The sequence below is a fragment of the Rhinoraja longicauda genome, chromosome 29 (assembly GCF_053455715.1).
Source record: "Rhinoraja longicauda isolate Sanriku21f chromosome 29, sRhiLon1.1, whole genome shotgun sequence".
NCBI classification, from domain to species: Eukaryota; Metazoa; Chordata; class Chondrichthyes; order Rajiformes; family Arhynchobatidae; genus Rhinoraja; species Rhinoraja longicauda.
Window position 1 is genome coordinate 9,378,744 of NC_135981.1, and position 8,314 is coordinate 9,387,057.

Here is an 8,314-nt window from a genome sequence, read left to right on the forward strand (position 1 = left end):
TGGCACTGCCAGCTGCTCTCCCCTTCAAACTATTCAGGTCTCTGGTACCCTGGCGATTCAACAGGGTTCAAGATGTTGCACTGTCCTGACATTTACCAGGGCCCTGTTTCCCACATTCCCCAGGGCCCCATTTCACATATTGATAAACTCACTGGGGCCCTGTTTCCCACACTCCCTCAAAACTCACCAGGCACCCTTTCCCCGCACTGACAAACTCATCAGGCCCCAGTTTGCCACACTCCCCCGAAACTCACAAGGGCCCCGTTTCCCACACTGACGAAAACTCACCAGGGCCGCAGTTTCCTTGCATCTCGGCAGGAGCCCTGTTCCTGCAGTCTGAAGAAGGTCTCGTCCAGAAACGTCACCCATTCCTTTCCAGAGATGCTGCCTGTCCCGCTGAGTTTGTGTCTATCTTCTCCTGAAACTCATCAGGTTCACTGGAAATTTTATGATGATTCTGTGTAAAACACTTGTACCTTCCATTGCCAGGAAAAAAATCAATAATCCACTACTCAACTATCCAGAAACCCTGATAGTTTTGCATCTTCTAAAAAAAAAAGTAATTTAAGGTGTATTAATAAGAATAACGAGCAGCAGTTGGGACAATATGCCAATCAGGCATCACCATCGTCCTGAGCAGACTGGATTATTGGAGATTTACTGTACTAGGCTTAATTATTTTAAAGAGATCCAATATAAAGCTTCAAAAATATTCAAATGAACTAAATCACGGATACTGCACTATCGATTATATGTGTAACATCTTCAGAGATTATCTAGATTTGTTCAGAATGATTTATCTTCTAAATGTATATTGACTGCCTCATGCTATTCCCACATAAGTCCTTCAAGCTGCCATTTGGAACAGTTTTCTTTAGTCTACATGCCAACGGTTCTAGACAAATGGACCTACAGTTGTCCAAGATAACATTTATTAGGTCATTTAAATTGATTCTAGATAAGATGCGAATGGAATAGCTGCAAAGTTAGCCCCAAAGTGAAACAACCGAGTGGTGCCAGCAATGGCTGCCGCGCCAACAGTCTGCCTCGTCCATTCCTTCTTTGTTGTTTATGGTATGTGTTAAATGTATGTTTTAGTGTTGTTTAGCTTGTTTTATGTAGGGGGTGGGGGGTGGGGGGTGGGGGCAGGGTTGGGAGAAACTATTTAAAATCTCTTACCTCGACAGAGATGCAATTTTTTCCATATCGTATCTCCCTCCACACTGTGGCCTAACATTGAGGAGCTGGCGGCCTCTGCTGGAGATCGACTTCAGGAGCTCCAGCTGTGGGAGCTTGCGGACTTAACACCGCAGAGCTGACGATCCTTTTGCCAGGGATCAACTTCAGAGCTCCAACCGCGGGAGCCTGCGGACATTAACATTGTGGAGCTCGCGGTCTCTGGTTAGAGACCGACTTCGGGAGCTCTAACCGCAGGAACTTCGATCGTCCCGACGCGGGAGCTTCGATCACCCGAACACGGGAGCTTCGACCGCCCCAATGCGGGGGCTTCGATCACCGGCTGCAGGAGCTTCGATCGCCCCGATGGATGGTTCAACTGCCCCGACCGCGGGAGAATAAAGAGGAAAGAAGATTGGACTTTATTGCCTTCCGTCACAGTGAGGAATGTGGGGAATCTGCTGTGGTGGATGGTTATGTTAACTGTTATGTAGTTGTGTGTCTTGGTGCTTTTTTTAGTATGGCGGTATGGTAAATCGAATATCACTGTACCTTAATTGGTACACGTGACAATAAAATACCTTGAACCTATTGATTATTCTCCCTCAAATCCTGGCAACATCCTTATAAATCTTCTCTGTACTCTTTCTAGTTTAACAACATCTTTCATTTAACAGGGTGACAAAAAACTGAATATAATACTCCACCTGTGGCCTCACCAGCTCCTTGTACAGTTGTAACATAACAACTTCTATACTCAACGTGACTTGTTTGCATAATGAATCAATTATTCCACTTGCAAGCCAGCAAAATTGTATAGCATTTGTATCAATGATTAATAAAAAAACATCACAGTATTCTGAAAATAACTTACTTTACAAAGTCAGGAACAAGATGAATATCTCCCTAGGCCTTCTCATGAAAGACACTGGGCCTCCATTTTATGTCTATGGTGTTTACCATTCACAGACAGAAATGTAGGTCAAAGGTCAGAGGCTAATATGATATGCTAATGAATCAAAAACCCGTCAAATCTTATGTTAATAATCTGGACCAATGAACCAAGCATCCAGTTCAAAGTTCAAGGGCTAATATCATACGCCAGTGAACCAAAAATCTAAGTCAGAGGCTAATACTATCTACCAGTCAACCAAAAACCTAAGTCAAAGATCACAGGCTATTGCTATATGTTAGTTAACCATGAACCCAAGTCAAAGATCACTCAGAGTTGAAATCAATGCTAATCAGGCCTATTACTCCAATTGTAGTCTAATCACCATCATCATCCTCCCCACCAATAATCTTTTAAACTTTAGCTTTGCCATGCACTGTGGCCATCTTCTTTCCCAGCAGATGGTATCCTATGTGGTAGGCTGAGCTTCTTCACTAACTGCAGGAGGAAAGGCTTGAAGAAGAGAATAGTTTCGAGTTTAGTTTATTGTCACGTGTACCGAGGGTGCAGTGAAAAGCTTTTGTTAAGTGCTAACCTGTCAGCGGGAGAAAATACTTGACTACAATCGAGCCATCCACAGGGCACAGATACAGAATAACATGAAAAACAGTTTAGTGCAAGATAAAGCCAGTAAAAGCTGATCAAAGATAGTCTGAGGGTCTCCAATGAGATAGATAGTAGTCCAGCTCTACCACTGTTGGTAGGTTGGTTCAGTTGTCCGATAACAGCTGAGAAGAAACTATCCCCTAATAGTTTTGCCCAGCATCAACAGATCATTCTTCGAAACCTACACCAGAAATCCCTGCAGCACCACCTCCTGTTCCACTGGATTCCAAACTTTCCATCCAACCCAAAAAACTATCAGGCACTGGGATGAACAATCAATAATTCCCAGGCCAAGTCAACAGTAAGCAATCCAGGTCAAAGTGTTGGGTGATCTTCTTTATTAGTATTTCAACTTCAAGCCTCAGAAATGGATTTTGACTAATTGGGACAAACTTTAAAGATTTAAAGATTCAAAGATATATACCAGGCAAAATGTTTTCACACAAAGATTAGTTAGTTTCTGGAACAAGCTGCCAGAGGAGGTGGTGATGACGTTTTAAAAGGCACTTGAATGAGGAGGGCATAGAGCGATAAGAGAGAGATAAATATTGAACCCGGAATAAATGATCATTCTGGCTGGTAATCAGTGGTTCATGCAGTGATATTAAAGAAAAACAGTGAGTAACCAAACAAACTCTGGTCAATGTTCTTACTTAAAATGCCTGCATTGGTTAAAGGAGTGTAGGAAAATAACTGCAGATGCTGTTACAAATCAAAGGTATCACAAAATGCTGGAGTAACTCAGCAGGTCTGACAGCATCTCAGGAGAGAAGGAATGGGTGATGTTTCGGGTCGAGACCCTTCATCAGACGGAAGAATGGTCTTGACCCGAAACGTCACCCATTCCTTCTCTCCTGAGATGCTGCCTGACCTGCTGAGTTACTCCAGCATTTTGTGATACCTTGCATTGGTTAAAGGGACTTGTACAGGAATTCTCTGGACAACCGCTGGTCAGAATTTTAAGATGAAGCTTACTTTCACAAAGGCTCCATCAGCAGAGCAAGTTTAACTCCTTTGTTAAAGGGGTCAGCCTCGAATAAAACGTCACCTATCCATGTTCTCCAGGGATACTGCCTGACTTACTGGGTGTCAAGGGTTATGGGGAGAAGGCAGGAGAATAGGATTAGGAGGGAGAGATAGATCAGCCATGATTGAATGGCGGTGTAGGCTTGATGGGCCGAATGGCTTAATTCTGCTCCTGTCACTTATGACCTCGTGACTCCAGCACTTGGTGTCCACATCTGAGTATTGTTGCTTTTTCTGTTCAATGTCTCCCTCTGCTGGTCAGCATCCTAAGCTTCCCAATATGTCCCAGGTCACTCGCAATAACTCGGAAGTTATTGCTGGAGAGAGCAGTGCTTGCCATTACAGGGTGGTTCCTAATTATTAATAATTTGTGATTTTTAAACATAATGGTAAAGGGAAACTTATAGTCAGGAACTAAAGAACTAGTTAGAGGCGAACATTTGGAGCTCCAAGTTGCAGGAGCTTCGACCGCCCCGACGTGGGAACTTCGACCGCCCCGACGTGGGAACTTCGACCGCCCCGACATGGGAACCGATCGCCCTGACGCGGGGGCTACGATCGCCAACTGCAGGAGCTTCGATCGCTGATGCAGATGGTTCGACTGCCCCGACCGCAGGAAAATAAAGAGGGAAGAAGATTGGACTTTATTGCCTTCCATCACAGTGAAAAATGTGGGGAACCCGCTGTGGTGGATGTTTATGTTAATTTTATGTAGTTGGGTGTCTTGTTGCTTTTTTTTAGTATGACTGTATGGTAAATTGAATATCACTGTACCTTAATTGGTACACGTGACAATAAAAGACCTTTGAATCTTTGAACTGCTGGAAAGCTGAAACACAAACAGAAAATGTTGGAAATACACTGCAAGTCAGGCAGCCTCTGTGGAAACAGAAACAGGGTTAACATTTCAGGTTAATGTCACTTCAAAGAACAAAGGGGTAATCAAACAGAAATCCTAATTCCGTTTCTCTCTTTTGTTTTATTTCAAAATAAAGCCCTCCAATATTGAAACTGTGCAGCAAGTCAATCTGGACATCAACAAACGTAAGTTAAAGTTTCAGAATTCTTATAGTGATTCCCCGTCTCCTTGTTTCCCAGTACCCCTGCAATTTCTTCTCAAGTCAAGTCGACCTTTAATTTATTTTGACATGAGACTACACAAAGCCATAATTTACTATTGCCGTTAACCTCCTTCCTAGGAATTTGTGATGAAATTCACAAGTTATAGGAGTAGAATTAGGCCGCTCGGCCCATCTACTTCGCCATTCAATCATGGCTGATCTCTGCCCACTAATCCCATTAGGTCAGGATTGAACACGTGTCACCGGAGAGCGAAGATATGGTATTACCTGCTGCACCAGTGTGGCATTATGTTAGGTCCCATCATCATACCCATCTTCAATAATTTGCTCCAATAATTTATTGATTGAAAGAAGCAGCGTGGAAACAGGCCCTTTGGCCCATCGGGTCCACGCCGACCAACAATCCCACATTCACACCAGTTCTGTTATCCCAAGTTACTGAGGCCAATTAACCTGCAAACCCACACATCTTTGGGATGTGGGAGGAAACCAGACGGAGCACATCGGGGAAACCCATGCGGGTATCTGGTGGCATATCATCCATGTCCCTCCATTCCCTGCATATCCATAAGTCTCCTAAATGCCACTATCATAACTGCATCCACCACCTCTCGCAGCGCGTTCCAGGTCCCCACCAACTTCTGTGTAAAAAAAAACTTGCCCTGCTCATCTCCTTTAAACTTTGCCCCTCTCACCTTAAAGGGACTTTATAGTGTACTAAATGTATTCACGTTATTCCCTTTATCATGTATCTGTACACTGTAGATGGCCCTATTTTAACCACGCATTGTCTTTCACTGACTGGTTAGCATGCGACATGTTAGATTCGGGGTTAGGGGTTAAGAGGGAGAGGTGGATCAGCATTGATTGAATGGTGGAGTCGACTTAATGGGCCGAATGGCCTAATTCTGTTCCTATCACTAATGACTGTATGAACAAAAGTATCTCAGTGCAGGTGACAATAATAAACATAAACCTAAATTTGATAAGATTATATCTATCAACCTATTCACGTAATCACAAAACCATTGTAGATGGCGATGATTGATGGACCTATCTTAGTTCACCAACCCAGAGAAACACTCACATTTGTCAGCATCCAGCTATTTGCCAAAGCTCTCACCTCCAACTCTACAGCTGGGACTCTTGTCCACACATTGATTGATCTCCATTTTCTTTGGGTCCATGGTCAGTACTCTCGCCCCTGAGTCAGGTTCCCCATTTCAAGACTCACCGCAAGGAATTGAGCACAAAATCGCAGACTGACAAGATGGTGCATTAGCAATGCAAGGAACTGCAGATAATGGTTTATTAATAAAACACACACAAAGTGCTGCAATAACTCAGCTGGTCTGGCAGCATCTCTGGAGGACGCGAATAGCTGACGTTTAGGGCCAGGGGCCTTCTTCAGTGCAATACCCAGAGGACTGCTTGACTGTCAGTGATGTGGGGCTTTTTGGACAAGTAATGAAACTGAGGAGCTGCTTGATCCTTCAGGTGAATTTAAATGATCATGTGACACTACTTCAAACAAGTTATTTCCAGTATTCAGGTCAATATTTATTCCTCACCAACATGACAAACTACTGATTAGTCATTTTCCTTTTGCTGCCAATGACAGCTTACCGTATGCAAATTTGCTGTTGCATTTCCTGTACTATGACAGTGAATACACTACATAAAATAAAAATTAAATCAGCTTTAGCGCCTTTTAAAAGGACATGGAATGCCCCCCCAAATTATCGGTTCTTTAATCTTTCTGAGTGTGATCCCAATTAATTAAATCTCAGGAATTCAAATGAAATGAGGTGGAGATTTGTCATATGTTGAAGTGCAAGGATTTATCTTAAAATATTTAATAAATTCTGGAAGTTAAACGTTCAGCTCAATTCTGTAAAGTCTACATGCCTAATGGTAGAAAACTGAACCTGTCACATGGATTACAGTGAATAAGCAGCGTTAATGTGTTCTTTCTCATTGCCTCCAATATTCTCTGAAGTCGTCACTTCACTCTCCCCCACACGACCTCTGCTCCTCGGCAGACTAAGCTCAGTGATTTACACAGTTCAAGAGGAATCAAGATACCACTACGGAGGTAAAGCTGTTTACCAGCTTCCAAACGTTAGCCACTATTTCTTGATTAAGTGTTTTACTTCATTTTATCTCCTCTTATTTCTTAATCCTAGCTGTGACCATTCTGAGCCTTGGGCCCCAAGAACAAATCTGAAAGCCATCAATTTGATGGTGGACAGATAAAGAAGAAAGAAATGCATGCAATTCTCTTGGGCCAATTCAGCTTCCTCTTGCACGAAAACTCATTATTGTTGTCCTAAAAGTCCCTTCCAGCAAAGCTGTAATTCATAGTGGCTCATATGGGCCTTTGCTTTCGATGCCAACAATTATGTACATGTTGGCATTATGTAGATGTTAATGTTTTAATATCTATTATTTATACATACCATGTACATAATGTATCTCAATGTGCATGAGAGTGTGATGGTGTGCGCAATGTATGTGCATGCACGTGTTGTCAGAATGCATGCGCATGCAACATCAGTGTGTGTGTTTGGTGACAAAGTGCACTCATGCATACGATGCTTGTGGGAGTGAACGTATGTGTGTGTATCAGAGAACATGCGTGTGCATGGTATCAGTGCGTAGTGTCAGAAATAGCCCATGTAACCATAATGCCAGCTTGCGTGCAAGTGTGTGCACATGTACATTCATGTGTGCATGCATGTTTACAAGTGTGTGAGATTGGATGGTTGTGCACTCATGTGTGAACCTGCACACATGCATGCAAGCAAATGTACTACATCTGCAGCAGCAGGCACGGGTGCCTGCATGCATGTGTGCGCACATGCGCAAATTTGCTAAGTCTGCAGCAGAACTTGGTTTCCAAAGGCCTTAGACCTGCTTGACACTGGACCAAGTCATTTCTATAAAAAAATTAAATGTTAATAAATGAAGGGAAAAAAAACTAAAAATGACAACAAAAAAAGTCCAGAGTGTTAGAAAATAAAAAGTGTATTGTTAGAGAAATACATTTTGACTTTCCGAACTCTCTATCATGCATTACTGTGTGTGAAAACCATTATCACTGAGGATGCAAATGCTAGTGATTTGGAACACATGGAGTAATCATCATCAAATTCAACTGAGAATGAACCGATGGAAGTGTAACGTAATTACTGCTCACCCAAGCAATTTGAAAATTCATCTCTTGGTGTAACCAGCTACACTGTGATGCAGGCTTTGAACACAATTCCAACTGTCTGTGCTAATGACCTACGGCATGGGGCTGCTTATTAACTAGTGGCTGACTCCCTGGAATAGTGGGTGGAGTTGTGCTCGCAACCTGAAACATACCATCAGACCACATTAATTTCTAAACAACACAGGCAATTTTGGAGAGCCTTCGCTATGAATGTAATGAGTGTGTCCTCTTCAGCTTTGTGAACCCTCTATAGTT